Raw genomic sequence first — 17875 nt, forward strand, 5'->3', positions numbered from 1 at the left:
TAATCACCTACATCCATATGTTCACAATCAGTGAGCCATCCCATGAAGACCATAAATAGCTTGGCGTCGGTTCAGATCCTGAACTCATTTTGCCATCAAATGAGTTTTAGGGGTAAACTTATAAAAACACATGGAGTTTTCAGAGCTTTATGAATTTTAGATGGCAGATAAGGGATTGTTGATTTGTAGTCATAGCTTATGGCCAATATTAGCTAGCGTTTGAGTACTTACTATGTACCAGGAACTGTGCTAAATGTTAATCCTCACCGCCATGCCATGAGTTAGGTATGGTTTTTATGCCCATGTCACAGCTGAGAAAACTGAGTCTGAAATGTGAACGTAGTTGTAAGAGCAGAAACTATCTGCCACGGGGAAGGCACATTATTTTAATAGATGAGAAAATGGAGGCTCAGAGAGGTGAAGTGACTTGCTCTGGGTCACAAAGCAAGAAGGTAGCCGGATAGGATTCTGAGCCATCCTGCAAAATCCCTTTGAAAGAAGGCAATCCAGTGCCCTTGGGCCAGCCCAGCCCAGCCTACTCTCCTTTGACCTTGCCTCTCTCCTGCTACGTGAAGCCTCACCTTACCCTTGCTCTACTCTGTCCCAAATCTGGCTTACATGGAGCAGGCAAGCACAGGAAGAAAATGCCAGTCCTAGAGAAACAATTGCTTAAGCAACTGAGCAAACGATGATGCAAATGCCTTCTCAGAAACTTGCTCCCACAGGCAAATGTCTACTGCTTCGCTGACTGGTTATAAACCGTCACATGCCCGGGGAATTCAATGTATTGATCCCTGGCCTTGGCTGTCTCTGCCCGTCACCCTGTCCTCAAGTGTCTTTTGAGTCTGTGGTTCCCAGACTTGCAGTGTCAAAAGAAGTGACACAGGGACTGATACAGAATTTAGAAAACCACAACTCCCAGCAACCTAGTTCCATCTTTCCAGAAATTAAGGGCATTTTAACGCCGGCATAGCGGCAATACTTAACTTTATTAAATAGTCACGGTACTTGTTTTTTTCTTTTTGTTTGTTTGTTTGTTTGTTTGTTTGCAGTTGGCAAAATTAAGCCCTCCATCGCCAACACAGGGGTCCTGGTCCCCAAGCAGTTGGCTGACCTCCGTTTTAGACCGGAAACTCCTCAAGGTGAGAAGCCATACAGGCTTCACCTGCAGCCTCAGCCAACTCATCTTTCCCTCACCCTAGAACAATCTTAGCTGCCTATAATAAACACTTTGCTGCTAGGATCAAAGCTAAGTGCCTTCTGTAATGCAAGAGGCCATCACTGTTCACAACCTCATTTTACAGATGCGGGACCTATGGCTCAGAGGTTAAGTAACATGTCCAAGGTCATGTTACATCTAATTAAGTGACCGAGTAGGAACCTGAGTCTATCTAGCTCCAAACCACGACCCTGTAATACCTTTCCAAGAAATGTGAAAGAACAGAGGTACAAAGGGCATTGCATACTATGCGAGTACCTTCCTTTAGGGAAAGGATCCTGGAAACAATGTGTTAACAAGCAGAACAGATTGTTGAGACAAGGATCTGGAAGTTTCCAGAGAACCTGGATTCACATGGTACTCGGGCCCCTGGAATGCACATTGGGAATTCTTTACCATGTTACTATCCCTCTGTTGAAAGAATAATACAAGAAACATATATGCTTCACCAAGATTTACCATTTGCTAACATTGTACCACATTTGCTTTCTCGCTCTGTATATATCAGCACCGGCCAATAGACGCTTGTGCGATGAAGGAAATGTTTTAGACTTGCACTGTCCAATACTGTAGCCACTAACCACATGTGGTTACTGCGCACTTAAAATGTGGCTGGCGTAACTGAGCAATTGAGTTTTTAATTTATTTACTTTTAATTAATTGAAATGTAAGCATAAAGAGCTACCTGAGGTTAGCGGTCACTGTACTGGGCAGCACCTCTGCATGTAAATATATTCTTTGATTTTTGCCGAACCACTTGAAAGTAAGTTGCAGACATCATGACACTTTACCCCTAAATACTTCCATTTACATTTCTTCAGAACAAGGACGTTTTCCTACGTGAGCAGGGTACCAATATCACACCCAAGAATTTTTTTATAACACATTTATGGAGCTATAGTTCACCTACCATGTAGTTCACCCATTTAAAGTGCATGATTAAATGTTATTTAATGTATTCACGGAGTTGTGGAAGCATCATCACAATCAGTTTTCGAATATTTTTGTCACCCTGAAAAGAAACCCGTACTCATAAAGTAGTAGCTCCCCATTTCCCCCCACCTCCAACCCAGCTCTAGGCAATTACCAATCTAATTTCTGTCTCTGTGTTGCTATGGATTTGCCTATGTAATATGTAGTGCTTTGTGACTGGCTTCTTTCACTTAACAAAATGTTTTTAAGGTCCATCTCTGTAGCCATTACGCAATTACTCCCATTCCCCATGCCCCCAGCCCCTGGCAAACACTAATGTGCTGTGTGTTCCTCTAGATTTGTTGACCTGGGCATTCCATGTACATGGAATCATATAATACGTGGCTTTTTATGTCTGGCTCCTTTCCCTTAGTATAATGGTTTCACGGTTCACCCATGTTGTCACATGTATCAGTACTTCATTCTTTATGGTTGAATAATGTCCGGTTGTATGGATGCACCACATTTGTTTATCCACGCATGAGCTGATGTACATGTGGGTTCTTTTCACTTCGTGGTTATTGTGAATAATGCTATAAGCACTGATGGACAATTTTTGTTTGAACACTTATTTTTCAGTTCTCTTGGTTATATACCTAGGAGTGGAATTGCTGGTCATCCTATGTGTAACTTTTTGAGGAACTTGCCAAAGTGTTTTACACAGCAACTGCACTATTTTACATGTCCACGAGCCATGTGTGAGGGTTATTTTCTTTTTCATTAGAGCCATCCTGGTGGTTATAAAGTAATATGTCACTGTGGTTTTCATTTGCACTTTCGTAATGACTAATGGTGTCAGATATCATTTCATATGCTTATTGGCCATTTGCGTGTGTGTATGTGTGTGTGTGTGTGTGTGTGTGTGTGTATCTTTTTTTGGAGAAATACCTATTCGAGTCCTTCACCCATTTTAATATTGGGTTGTTTGTCTTTTTGTTGTGGTAAGAGTTCTTTCTACATTCTAGATACAAGACTTTCATGAGATATATGATTGGCAAATATTTTCTCCCGTTCTGTGGGCTATCTTTTCACTTTCTAGATTGTGTCCTTTGATGCATATAAGTGTTTAATGTTAATAAAGCCCAACTTATCTATCTTTTCTTCTGTTGCTTGTGCTTTTGGGGTCATACCTAAGAATCCATGGCCAAATCCAAGGTCATGAAGATTTACCCCTATGTTTTCTTCCGGGAATTTTATAGTTTTAGCTCTTCCATTTAGGTCTTCGATCTATTTTCACTTAATTTTATATATGTTGTGTGGTAAGTGTCATTCTTTTGCCTATGCATATTCAGGTTTCCCAGCACCATTTGTGGAAAAGACTATACTTTCCCTATTGAATGGGATTGGCACTCTTGTAGAAAATCAATTGACCATAGATTTACGGGTTTATTTCTGGACTCTCAATTCTATTCCATTAATCTTTCTGTCTATCCCTATGCCAGTACTACATTGTCTTGAGTTTTGTAAGTTTTGAAATCATGAATTGTGAATCCTCAAATTTTGTTCTTCTTTTTCAAGATGGTTTTGGCTATTTGTGGTCTCCTTAGTTTTCATATGAATATTAGGATCAGCTTGTCCATTTCTGCAGAATAGCAGTTGGAATTTTGATAGGGGATCCGTTGAATCTGTAGATCAATCTGAGGAGTTTTGCCATCTTATAAATATTAAGTCTTTCAATCCATGAACATGGGACATGAAAATGGAATTTCTTTCTATTTATTTAGGTGGTCTTTAATTTCTTTCAACAATGTTTTATAATTTTTAGTGTATAAGTTTTGTATCTTCTTGGTTAAATTTATTCCCAAGTATTTTGGTGTCTTGGGTGATAATGTAAATGGAATTATTTTATTCACTTCAGTTTTAAATTGTTTATTGCTTTCTGAAGAGAAATACAATATATTACTGATTTTGTATTCTTCAACCTTGCTGAATTTATTAGTTTTAATAGTTTCCTAGTGGATTCCTTAGGAATTTCTATATGCAAGATCATATTATTTGAGAATAGAGATAGTTTTACTGCTTCCTTTCCAATATGGATGTCTTTTATTTCTTTTTCTTGCCAAACTGCTATGACTAGAACCCCCAGTAAAATGTGGAGTAGTGAGAGAAGACATCTTTGTCTTGTTCCTGATTTTAGGCGGAAAGTATCACCAGTATGATGTTAGCTGTGGGTTTCTCATAGATGCCCTTTGTCAGCTTGAGGAAAATCTCCTCGTTTTCCTAGTTTGTTGAGTGTTTTTATCATGAAAAGATGTTGGGTCTTTTCAATATTTTTTTTTCAGTTTAGATGATCATGTGGTTTTGTTCCTTTATTGTATTAATATGGTGTGTTACAGGATGTGTGTGTTAAACAAATCCTGTATTCCTAGTATAAATCCTACTTGGTCATGGTGTATTTGGTTTGAATTTGGTTTGTCTGTATTTTGTTGAAGGTTTTTGCATGTATATTCATAAGGGATATTGGTCTGTAGTTTTCTTATAATGTCTTTGTCTGGTTTGGATATCAGGATTATGATGGACTCATAGAATGAGTTGGGAAGTGTTCTCTCCGCCTCTAGTTTTTGGAAGAGTTTTGGAAAGGATTGGTGTTAGGTCTTCCTTAAACTGTTGATATAATTCACCAGTAAGGCCATCTAGCTCTAGGCTTTTCTTTGCTGGAAATATTTTGCTTACTGATTCGATCTCTTTACTAGTTACATGTCTATTCAGATTTTCTCTTTCTTTTTGATTCAGTTATGGCAGTTTGTGTCTTTCTCGGTATTTGTCCATTTTATCTATGTTCTCTAATTTGTGGACATACAATTGTTAAGAGTATTCTCCTATAATCCTTTTTACTTCTAAAAGGATGGTAGTAATGTCCCTACTTTTATTTCTGATATTAGTAATCTGAGTCTTCTCTCTTTTTTTCTTGGTCAGTATAGCTAAAGTTTTATCAGCCTTTTGACAAAAATGTTGATTTTTCCAAAGGACCAACTTTTGGTTTCATGGACTCTCTCATGTTGTTATATTCTCTCTTTCATTTATCTCCACTTTAGTCTTTATTCTTTCCTTCCTTCTGATCACTTTGGGGTTAGTTTGCTCCTGTTTCTAGTTCTTTAAGGTGGAAGTTTAGATTATTGAGTTGAGATCTTTCTTATTTTTTAATGTAGGGATTTGCATCTCTTTATATCTTTTTATTATATTATTATATCTTTTTTTATAGGACTAGCCATCTAAGGCCCAGTTCGCCATGGTTAGAAATCAGGTCTTCAGCACAAGAGCAAGGAAGACCCATGGTTGGCTCTTCAGCACGGGCGGGGGCAGGAGCATGATGTGATCAGATTTGCCCTTAGAAGAGAGAGCAGTGTTACATCCTGAGACCACAGGGAGGCCCTTTTTGTCATTGTGGTCAGGAACTGGATGGTGCAGGATGGTGGTGGTGGCAATGGAGGGGAGTGATCAGAATTGAGAAATATTTAGGGATTTCCTGGGTAAAACACGCAGGATGTGAAGGTGGTCTAGACATGGGGAGGAAGGGATACGGAGGAGTCCCAGATTCCTGGTGTGAGCCGTGGATGAAAGGCAGTGCCAGTGAGACAGGAACTCCAGAGGGAACCGGGGCTACAGTGGGGGAGGAGTTGGGTCCTGTCATCTCCATTTTGAGTTGAAAGAGCCAAGGTTCTGTGAGGTAAAAGGACTGGTTATGGTCAGACAGCTGGATGAGGTGGGAAGGGCTGAACACCTACTATTCCTGAGGAAACTTCCAGCTGGTGTGTGTGTGGTGGGGTTTGGGGGTGGTGGTTAGAAATACTCCATTGCTTAAGATCTGGGAGCACTGATGTCTGGGCATTCTGGAAGCAATTTCACGCCTCATATGGAAGATAGAGCCAGCGAGAATGAAGCCAAGTAACAGTTTCCTGAGAGTACAAAAATATCCTGGGTGGCGGCCACCCTTCTGATAGTGGGTGGTGCCTGGCACACAGTAGGTGCTCAGTAACCAGTGACCCTCTGCCGAGGCTGGCCCAGGGCCTGCAGGTTGGGGGCCATGGAGGGGATACTTTACCCACTTATGCTTGGCTACCTCAGATTCAGGGGTCAAATTAGGAATAGTGGTCTCTTCCTCCACTGGGAAAATCCAGGTGCTGGGACGAAAAGGAAAGGGAAGGTGAACTTTTATTAGTATCTACTATGTGCCAGGGACTGTGTTAGGCCTTTATGCCTATTGTGAGGATTTAATTACTAGATTAATTTGAAGAGTCAATGAATTCCCATTTGAGGAACAGGGAGGGGAGTACTTTTGCTCAAAGGCACCCAGCCAGTAAGTGGCAGGGGCAAGGTTCCAATGTGGCTATCCAACCCCTCAGCCTGAGCCCTTTCCACTACGGGTAAGACAGGAACTAGGTAGCGGAACAAAGAGGTCAAGCTTTGTTCTGAAGCTCCCAGGTGTCAGGAATTTGAAAAAGTGAAATTGAGGCTGACAGAATTGCCAAAGTTGAATTTCCATTTCCAAAGCACCTCCCCCTCCTGGGTAGGGAGGGGATAAAATTCTCAAGCTGGGAAAATAATGACATCCTATTTGAACTTGTGGCAATTGGCTCCAAAAGGTAATTAGCACTGAATGCTGAAAATAGGGAGAAAGGAAACCATGGCTGAGGGCCATGGGGAAGTGGCAACAAATTACTGTTCTTTTAGAATTACAAATATCAATGGGCCAACTCATAGACTGCGTTGGGCAGTTGTTCTCCCAGAGACAAGAACGGCCTCATCCCTGCTCTCCAGAGCCCTCTGTGTCAGACTGAGGGGAGGCAAGTGGCGCAATTTCACCCTAGTCGCACCTTGCTTGTTAAGACCCCAGGACCCGCAGCAGTTCAAGACAGTGAAGCTCTGCTCCCACCCTCATCCACAGGCTCTCCCTCCATCCCTCACCAACTCAGAGGTCTGTGGGAGAAGCTGGCCCCTGGCTGGGTCTGTCTGAGCCCTGGCAGGCTGCTGTGGCACACAGGGCACCCGACATAAAGGAAGTATTTACTGAGCACTCAATATATGTAAGACATTCGGCTAGGTGCTCAGTGGGTAACAGAGGACATCCACCCATCTCTCTTCCCCAGGGAGAGAGCCTCACAGAACCCAGAGTAGGAAACTATCTGGGGTGGTACCAGATGGGGTCTTAACCTTGAATCACATATCGAGAAGGCTTTCTTTTTTCAAATTTATTTCAATCGATCTGGGCTAATATATCTTCAACACCTCCCTACCACGTGCTAAAAGCCTTTGGCAGGGAACAGATTCCAGCTTGAATTCATTGACTCTATAGTCATGGTTACCTTCTATTTATGGCAAATGAGATTGGTTTTCCATTTACAACAGAGATTTCATTCTAAAATAAATCCATTGGAGTTTTTTAAAAAAGAGAAAAAGTGCCTCCACTTGAGGAAGGATATCAACCAAGTACAGGTGGTGACACGCGGACATGCCAACAACTATGTAGAGTTAAGAGGAAACACACTACACCCCACCAGGTGCCACAGACTTGCAACTGTCTGTGGAATCCCCATCCCGTCTATTTCCAAAACGCCCTAGAGATGAGAAGATTTTCCTTTTGGCCTGGGGTCAGCTGGGATCAAAGAGCAATTAACAACCTTGATATTGTTTTCTGCGGAAACTGTTTTCTTCCCTCCCATCCCATCCCCTGGGAAAAAAATCAACATAAACAAAACCAGTTGGATTCAGTTGACATTGGATGAGTTGAGTGTTGTTTTGCAGCTAAGGTCTTAAGATATTTTAAAGGACAGTGATAAAACAGCACGGCCTCCCACCGAGACAGAGAGAAAGAGAGAGAGGTGATGACTTGGGGCCACCAATTCTAAGGTTGGGGACCTGCCTCCCAGAACCAGGTCCCACTGTAGACCTTCAGAGGTGCCTGGGCACTTTCGTGCCCCTTACCACCCTCTTTCCATGTACTCTGAAATACAAATAACATCAAACCCCAAATACATACCTAACAGGTCTGCCAAAATTAAAACTAGTTTATGCTTCTGGATTTAAAATTTACTGATTGCAAAGTAAGATGGTCAAAATGAACTTTAAAAAAATTTCTTTTTATTGGGGTGTATTGGGGAACAATGTGTTTCTCCGAGGCCCATCAGCTCCAAGTTGCTGTCCTTCAATCTAGTTGTGGAGGGTGCAGCTCAGCTCCAAGTCCAGTCGCCGTTTTCAATCTTTAGTTGCAGGAGGTGCAGTCCACCATCCCATGTGGGAATTGAACCAGCAACCTTATTGTTGAGAGCTCGTGATGTAACCAACTGAGCCATCTGGCTGCCCCTCAAAATGAACTTTTGTTTGAATTTTGGGAGTTCTTCTACTTTCGTGGTGCCCTGGACACACTTTTTAGCCTAACTAATGGTTGCTGAGGGAAGGTGGAGGTAAGGAGGATGGATGACCAAGCCCAGCCCAGGGACTGCCATTAAGCCCAGGCCCAGAATGTTGACATGTCACCTGTCAGGTGTGCTGTCAGTCTGACATCAGCCTTTCAGCCAGCGGTCAGGAACCTGTTCCCATCTCCCTGGCATCAGCTGGATTCTCAGCAAACAATTGTCAGAGTTTACTCCACACAGACCCTCTGTGTTGAGCATATGGAGAGATCAGAAAACCCAGGTGTATAAACAGTGCAAGAATAAGGAATAAAATAGTCTACTGTCCATTATCATAACACACAGTAGCTATAAGACACCCCGTTTTTAGTCCATCAGAGCAGAATGAGGCCCAAGACCATACCTTGTCCAACCTTGTCATTTTATAAATAAGGAAATAAAATTTCAGTGTTACTAGTGGTTCCTGCAAAGGGGGGACTAGTGCATACGTAATTTAAGTATGTAATTTAATTTAATTTGTTGAAGATTTATGGGAGGAGAAAAGAGGGTGGAGCCAGGTCTTGGTTGACCGTAGGCCTGGTGGGGAGATAGTGTGGGAAAGACAGCTTGGCAGGTGGCATCCATGGCAGATTCTAACCTAACCCTCCTCCCTCCCAGTGAATGGTTGCCTGGTCTTTGAACAGCTTCTGTATCTAAGTAATTTGGAGCAAATATTTTCTTGCAAGTCCTACTCTAGCCCTGCTTTGACGTGCCACGACCAGCCCAGCTCTGAGGCCTGGAGAAGCCCCCCCACCCCACTCTGGGGACCCTCCCCTACTGCCCTCAGGCATGCAGTGCCCACACTATGGGGCTGGTGGCCATGGTGCTTCCACAAGACATGTCGAACAAGTTGCTTTCTGTCCCCTCCATCCTGAGGGAAGTCAGATGATATCGAGACAAGGGAGGTATTGTGTTGCCAACCAGCTTCGAAAGTGTCCTTAAATGGATGTGATTCTGGTGATTGCTCGAGGCACACACATGTGCACGTGCCCACGACCTTTCAGTAGCAGAAATGAGAGGGTGGGTTGGTTATGCCTTCTCTTCCTAAAGAAGTAAGGAAGTCGGATTATTTGTGGCTCATTTTAGAGAGAAATAAGGAAGCAAATTTTCCTGGGTAGGGTATTTTGGTAACACAAAACAAAAACTTGTGTGGAGATGGACTGTGAGGCTGTAACTAGGAATTCCAGGTGTCTATCTCCCCAGGTACAGGAATGGGCCAGCGCCCTCTAGTGCTGGATGTGGGAACTGGGGAGTCGGAGACTGGAGCTACTTGCTCAGTATCTTTGGGCTGCAGGTCACTCTCACCTCAGTTTCTCTGAGCAACTGCTATCTTCTCCTCTTTCTCAGGTGGCATGCTTATTTTCCTCAGATTCCACATGGCTCCACATGGCCCCAGGAGAATCTGAACTTTAATCTCTCTTGGTCAACAACTGCCCTCCCCTCAGAGTTTGTGGAGTTTGCGGATTCTGATTGTGTCAGCAGGAGACAAGTTTAGGGGTTGGCTGAACCGGATCCAATGAGCTGTGTCAAGAGGGGTGCGTGTGAAGGGGTATCCTGTGATGGCTGCCTAGAGTGTTGGGTACAACAGCAGGAGGCCCTTCAAGTAAGTGTGGGTGGTAAAGATGAGAGTGAATCCTCTCAGGTTGAGAATCAAGGCATGAACCTGGTTTGCGGCAACAGGAAATGGAATGATGGAATCTCATCATCTGGGCTTCCAGCCTACATAGGCCAATCTCTTCTTTAGAAGCTGCCATGTTAGCACTGCATGACCCCATCCCCATGCATAGTTGATTGGTCAAGGAGTGGACATGTAACCCAGCTAGGCCAATCCAATTCTCTCTCCTGACCACTGGAACTGCCATGCCTTGATGCACTGACTAGGCAGCTCTGGGGAGGCCAGGGCCTGCTGCAAAGATTGGGAGGAGGAGAAGGTGGGTCTGCAGGGAGAGGAGAATAAAGCAGGAGCAGAGAATAGAAACTTAGAGATAGAAAATGGTCTGGATTGGTGACTGATCAAATCTCTGCTTCCAGTCTCTCTGGAGCCTGGCTGCCTCCCTGCCCTGGGCTGTCATGGACGAACCTCCTTTTAATAAATTCCTTTTTGCTGTTAGTTCAGCAGGAGTGTTTCCTATTACCTGAAACTAGAATTTTTATTAATCCAGATATATAATGAAATAATAATAGCAATAGCTGATGTTTATTGAATGTTTATTCTGTGCCATACACTCTTCTAAGGGGTTTATATGGATTATTTTATTAAACCTCTGAACAACTCTAGGGGGTAGGTATTATGATTCTCATTTCACAGCTGAAGAAATCAAAGCACAGATAGGCTCACTTGCTCAAGTTTACACAGCTAGTGGAGCCAGATTTGAACCCAGGCGGTCTGACTTCAGAGTCTAGTCCACTGTCCATTACTACAACTTTTTTGGTTTAGAGTGCTGCGAGGTGGGGGCTCAGGCCTTCTGAGCCCACCCGTCACATGCGCACTTGAGTCCTGCACCCACACAGAAAACTAGAGGAGCTGGCAGTTGAGGTAGAGTGTTTGCCCTCTGCCCACCCTGCCCTGAGCACCCCCAGAGGTAGAGGGAGAGTCCTGAGTCCCTGGGTTTCCATGACACTGCACTTTGGGATGGTAAATATTAAACCCACGGGTCTTCCTTCCTCTGAGTGCTCAGAGACCTCTGGAACCATCTAGGAGGAGGCTGGAAAGGGGACTGGACTGTTCTGGAAGTGCCACTCTCACCTTCCAGAAGCGCTTGCTGGGCACATTATGAACGAGCAACAACACATCCTCTGTCCCACACAGAGACTGCAGGGCCTGGGGTGGGGGTCACATGATGGCTGCCTGCTCTTCACTTGATCTCCAAGCCTCTGTTTTCATTATCTGTAGAATGGAGATCATAATAACCCCTACCCAGAGGGGAAAACGAGATAATGCATCCAGAGGGTTTAAACACCTGGACGTGATTGAGGAAAATGTGTATGTGTTGAGAAAAGCAGAGACCCTCAATATGTATGCTACCATCTCATTCTTTTAGTGCTTTTGTTTTGTTTTGAAATCTGGAAAGATAAATATAACACCAAGGGTGTTCAATGGGATATCTCTGTGTGATGAGATTTTAATTTACTCTGTATTTATGCATTTAAACTTTCTAGCATGAACATAGATTATATGTTTAAAAACATATTGTACTTTACACATATAAAATATTTTTATTATAATTTATTTCAAAGTGCTTTGGCCAGCATAAAGCTTGGAAATACAAGAGTGCAGGTACTTGCCCAAATCCTAACGCCACTTGGGAGGGGGATATTTGTGAGTTGACTCCACAGCATCCACTCCTCTCTTCTTCTTCTGGAACAGACTGGGTGGTTGGATTCTATCTGGTCTCCATTGGTGGGCCTAGGTTGGCTTACGTCAATCATGGTGGTGGCTGAATTAGGGAGCCCACGATGGAGGTTTAGTCCATGACACTCCATTCTAATACTTGTGCTTAATTTGAGGAAATAGACTTCCACATGTTACCTGGGAACCTCTACCTGGGTCAAGAGGGAGGAAGAGGAGCTGAGAAACGGAAAGAGAGAGAAACCAGGTCCTGATTACATCACGGAGCCACTGGGAAAAGCCTCTTCTGAAGGTAGATTTTTCCAATTGATGAGCCATTTAAATTTCCATTATTTTTAAAAACAGTTTGCGAAGTTGGACTTTCTGTTATTTACAAGTTGCTAACTAATAACGAAACTGGGACCAGAAGTGGGATGTTGCAAGTAATAGATCCTACGATGCAGAACTGGTGAGGCTGAGGAGAAAGGTGGAACATGGGTGGACTCCGGGCTTCTGGCTGGGAAGGTGGCCATTCTGAAACAGCCACGGGTGAAGAAGTCAGTTATGACGTAGTCTGTTGAATCTTGGAATTCAAACCAGGTGCCTTGCAAGGCTGCCTTTTAGGAGACCTGTAGGAAATTTTCAGGATTTTGGAAAACTTGGCCATTTCTTTTAGTTATCAGTAAATTCCTACAAGAAAGAGAGATGATTCCTTTAAAATGGGCCTCTTTGAAAGGAGAGAGGGAAGAACTGGGGCTTTGCTAAGAGAGGCCCTTTATACCTGAGGCCTGCAATCCAAGTCGATGGTGAATCTTATGCCAAGTTATATTTAGTGTAAGCAGAGGCCAGGAGGTGGGCAACTAAGCAGGATATAAAACTGAAGACCCCTCGGGTCCCTTCCAAGCATATCTCATTAAGCATTCTTTGTCTGACAAGCAGAACCATCTCCTACTCTCATGCTTCTGCTGAGAGGCAGGACTGTGGACAAGAGGCCAATGAACAATATCTTTCCACCCCTGCCATGGCTTTGACATGCCACGGTCAAGTGCATCCGTGAAACCAGGACAAGGGGAGGCACTGAGCCCAAGGCCAGTTGTCAGGAGATAGATATCCCCAAGTCATGTTCTGAACACAACTATGTGGCAAAATCTCTGTGTATTTGATTGGAAGCAAGTCGATTAGACACCACTAAGCCTTTAAGAATATTGCTGAAGTGATCAACCTAGCATGCCCGAGCCCTAAAGCCTCCTCAGGTCCCCAAATTTACATCTAATAGGAAGTGGGAGGCTAACGTGGTGCAGCCCCCCGGGGGAGCATCTCCAAGGCCCATCTCAGATGTATCCACGGAAGACAGGGAGATGGATGGACAGGCCGACGCACAGGCAGGAGGGTGGATGAATCCTCGGGAAGACTTTATCAGAGATAATGAAAGCCCTGTGTGTGTGTGTGTGTGTGTGTGTGTGTGTGTGTGTGTGTGTGTTGGATGAGGGGGTGTGGGGGAGATCTTCTTTCTGCCAGCCTAGGTACAGCTAAGCTCTTTTACTACTTATTAGGGATTGCTTCTTTCCTGACTCCATTCTGCAAATGCCACCGGACTGCTAAGGCCGGGCCTGCCTGAATCTGCTCTGGCCTCTGGAATCCAGCCCCCAGCAGAAGGCCTTGACCCTTCCACTTAGCTTGCAGGCTTCTCCAGGGCTGAGAATAAGAAGTAACATGCTCCCTCTCTGAGCTTGGAGACTGCCCACAAATCGCTTTAGAAATAAAGGACAAAATGGGGACATTGTTCCCTGGACAATGGGGTTTTCTCATAGGGCGGGGTCCCTGGCCTTTGTCGGGAGGGCTTCCTTTAATGGCAGCTGGCGCTGGAGGGCACCCCCTGGGCCAGGGGCTGGCCAGTTCTTAGGGCACTGAGCACAGGACTGACAGGTGGGCAGGGGCTGGGACTGAGGATGGAGCCGTTGGTCAGCTTCTCTATCAAGCGAGAGGACGAATATAAAGAAGATGAGGGCGGCAGCGAAGGCTGGGCTCCAGATGGCATTAGGACAGGGGCTGGGGCAGGATTAGAGGGGTGAACCCAGGACTGGGGCTGAAGCCAGAGCTGGGATGAGGCTTAGGGTTAGAGCTGCTCCTGGGAGGGCACCGCTCAAAAGCCCAGGGTTCTTCCCTGACTCTCTGGGTGGTCTCAGGCAGGCTCTCTCTCGCCCTCGATCTTCACTCCAATCTCATCTTCTCACCTGAATACCCGAGTTAATGTCACAACTGCCCCCCCCCCCGGCACTCCTGTTCCCCCTTCTATCTGCTCTGGCTCTTTATCCTTTCCCTTCTAACTTACTATGTAATTTACGTATTTATAATGTTTATCGTTTGTTATCTGTCTGCCCTAACTAGTATGTCGGCTCCACGAGGACAGATAATCTTTGTTGTTTTACTTGTGTCCTCAGTTCCTAGAACAGTTCCTGGCACAGGGCAGGCATCCAGTAAATGCTGTTGAATGAATACAGCTGTTAAGCCTCTCTGAGCTGAGAGAGTCCTCGTTTGAAGAGTGAGGATGCTGTGAATCCTCGGTGTTGCAGAGAGGAGCGAATGCAGTCTCACCTTAAAGAGCTTTGCACCAGGCTGGTGGGCATTTCTGCAAATCATAGCTCATATATGCTTCGGTTACCTCATCTGTAACGTGGAATTGAAAGTCCTTACTCAGTAGGGCTGTTGTGAGGATTAGATGGGTCAATATGTACAAAACAGTTAGACCAGGGCCTCACACGATGTCGGTGTTCGATAACGTTGGGCCGTGTCATTGTTGGTTTAAGGATACTGCCTCCGTTTTCTTAGTCCTTTCCATTGTTTCGTTGAATTGAAGGTGGGGCTGAAAGTGGCTCTGGGAGTCAAACAGCTGAACCTTTGGTTCTGCCTGGGCTTGAGATAAAATGATCCTTCCAATCCAGGGGTCGAAACAGACAAAGGGTTTCCAGACTCCTCTTGAAGTATCCACCTAGATTTCAGGCTGTTATTTCCCTCACCTGTCAGAGCTGGCTCCGTGCTGCCCCCTGTCTACAGGCATTGGAGTTTTGTCCTTTCTTGGTCCTTTCTCCTCCATCCCTCACCACTGAGGGCCTGACACCCCTATGCTTGCCATTTCAGCATTTCTCACTGCAACAGACTCCCCAGGGGTCATGGAAGTTACAATTAAAACTTCAGGGCTCCTGGCCTTCTCACCTCTAACTTAGCCCAGTGAACTTCAGGTCTTGTTCAAGGCAGGGGGTACTTCATAAACATGGAAGAAATGAATGAGTAGAAAAAGCCTCAGCTCTGACCCTGACGTTTAGGTAATTAATGTCTCTGGGCCTCTGTTCCCTCATCTCCAGTGGGGATTATAAATGCCTGCTCTGTCCACCTTCCAAAACTGTTATGAGAATCAAATAAGATCATCAGCTCTTAGAGCAAAGGGAGCATGGAGTCAAGCAGTCCAATTTGCTTATTTTTTAAAATAAACAGAAACAAAGTATGTACAGTAAGTTAGACACAGAGAAACCCACTGCAATGAACTGCTTTCTACCAGCTGAGTGGTCCTGGAATCCTGGAATCTGAGCTGGATTTACAGATTGTCCAGTCCAACCAGCCAGAAAGAATCTGAGCCTAAACAGGGAAAGTGACTTGCTCATTTCACCTAGGACGCTAGGGCAGAGCTGGAAGGTAGGGCTTCTTGGTTTCTGATCCAGGCTTCCTTCCTGTTGTGTTGACATCAGTAGGAGGGGTGGCACCCTGGGAGCTGGGGTGGCAATGGCTGCTGGGTGCCCCTGCCTCAACTGAATTCTCCTTGAAGGCAGAGCCCAGGAGCAGGGTATGAGAGGTGAGGGAGGAAGGTGGCAGGGCTGGCTAGGCAGCAGTCCCTCTCGCTGATAACGAATCCCTGGAATCCCAAGGTGGGTTGGGGCATTACCTAGAGGAAAATCACCCAGACACAGGGGGCTCATGCTGGCCATATGGCACAACCTGAAATGCCCATCCCTCATAGCTATGGGGAGATCAGAAATGAGGGGCATGTATTGGGGGCCTGTAATTGGTGGAATGGGGTCCCACTGACTCCCTGCTGGCTCAGCTTCCGGGCCTCTGCCCAGTCTGAGACAGCCAGGCTTTCTATGCCAGGGGATTTGCTCCTGGCTCACTGAGGATGATATCATCTCAAGCCTCCTGTATCCCTAAACCCTTCCTTGGAATTTGTGAACAATTATAGAGCCCCTCCCAGGTTTGGGGCTCAGTTCTGGATGCTTTCACCCACAATTTTATATGCAAAAGTGTTGTATTTCCTACACTTCATTCATTTACCACCTCCTTGATTTTTGCCATAATAACCGAACCCATTAAACACATAAATATTTATTCAATGTTTTGATTTGCTTTTTAAAAATATAAACTTATGCCAAAAAGGAAACTTTAGATCATTCCTGTAAATAAAGAAATAGTATCAATTGCTAAAAATACAAAAAGGAAGAAAAATAAATACAAAGACATTCTTGGTTTTTGGTGCCAGTCCTCAATTCTGGTTCCAATGGTACGGAAAAGTCACCTGCGTGCTTTCTATGGGCCTCTGTTTTCTCCTCCGTAAAATGGAGTTGTTGGGAGATAATGGATGCAAGATGCGTGGCCCTGAGCTGGCGTGGAAAAGGTGAAAGAAAGAATTCTAGGTTGGTACTGGTTCTGCTGGCACTGACACCTTCACCCCTCTCTTCTGGCCTCAGTCCCCTCCTGTCCTTCCTTCCGCCCCCATTTATCTAAAATGTGAGTTTCCTGTGCAGTGTTCAACCACCGTCTCATATGACTCTCTTACCACGTGGTGAGGCAGCCAGGGGATGTCTGCCTGTCAAGGCGCAGGCAAGTCCACAGGGGTCAAGTGACTTGCCCGAGGACACCAGGGTGGAGTCCTGAACCTGGGCTGACTCCACTGCCCCGGAAGTGTGATTTCCCTCCCCAGCTCACCCGGGAATCGTGTCCTGATGCTCCAGCTGGGACACCCCTTCCTCTCTAAGGGGAACAGAGGGAACAGCTCCTGTCCAGCGGAGGTGCCCCTCCAGAAGCCACCCCTCCTAGGTCTCCCTTGGCTTCCTCCAGCCCTAGCCAGGGAGACAATGCAGGGGCAGGGAAGAGAGGAAGAAGCTAGTGGTCTTTGGTCTGGAGTGGGAAGGAGAGAGGCCAAGAAAGAGCGTCAGAGACAGGTGGACAGTGATGGATAGAGACAGAAATCAAAAACAAAACAAAACGAAAAAAACCACAGGTAGACAGACACAGAGACAGAGACACAGAAAGGAGCAAATAGATCAGGGGTGCCAGAAAGACAGACACAGAACGAAGTTGGAGCCAAAGATAAAGGCAACACCCGCAGAGACCGGAATCAGAGCCCGAGCTCCCGGCGAGAGCGGTGGCGGGATGCACCGGGGAAGCCGGGAGGTGGAGGGGGCCGGAGCGCTCCAGGAGTGACCGATCGCAAAAGCAGAGACAGCTGATCCCACCCCCAACCCCACGCAGGGCCGGTGCGGAGCCGGAGCTGAGGGGGTGCGCCCCGATGCCCGGCAGGGGGCGCCCTGGCCGCATGGCCAGACCCGCTGGCCCGGCCAGGGCCGGGGGCGGAGCGGGGGCGGGGAGGGCCGGGGCCCGGGCCGGGGGCGGGGTGGGGGAGGGCTGCCCGGCGGCGCTCCGGCCCCGCGGCCGCCTTTATAAGCCCGCGTGGGAGGTGGCCCTGGCAGCGTCGCGCTCCCGCCACTCTGTGCCCTCGGTCTCAGCGTACCGACCCCACGTCACTTGTGCCAGGACAGACCCTCACCCACGAACTCTGCGCAGGTAAGGATTCGACGCCTCCCCCGGCTCCTGGGGACCCTCAGGAACGTGGTTGATCCTCAGTCTCTCCCACATCCTCCACTCGCCTGGGATTGGCGGCGAGGTGGGCTATAAATGGCAGGGCAGCGACCTCTGCGC

General features: G+C 46.0%; 1 protein-coding gene across 2 annotated transcripts in view; it reads left to right on the forward strand.

Moving 5' to 3' along the window:
* The first annotated feature begins 17599 nt into the window (after positions 1-17599).
* Positions 17600-17875, forward strand: part of ALPL (alkaline phosphatase, biomineralization associated) — a 54647-nt gene continuing 54371 nt past the window's right edge. Inside the window, exon 1 of one of the 2 annotated variants that reach the window (XM_033115441.1) lies at positions 17600-17740. The gene's annotated coding sequence lies outside the window, so the exon portion shown is untranslated. The remainder of the gene's footprint in view (positions 17741-17875) is intronic. The other variant, XM_033115442.1, reaches the window with a different exon arrangement.

This window comes from Rhinolophus ferrumequinum, chromosome 9, assembly GCF_004115265.2.
Source record: "Rhinolophus ferrumequinum isolate MPI-CBG mRhiFer1 chromosome 9, mRhiFer1_v1.p, whole genome shotgun sequence".
Lineage (NCBI taxonomy): Eukaryota > Metazoa > Chordata > Mammalia > Chiroptera > Rhinolophidae > Rhinolophus > Rhinolophus ferrumequinum.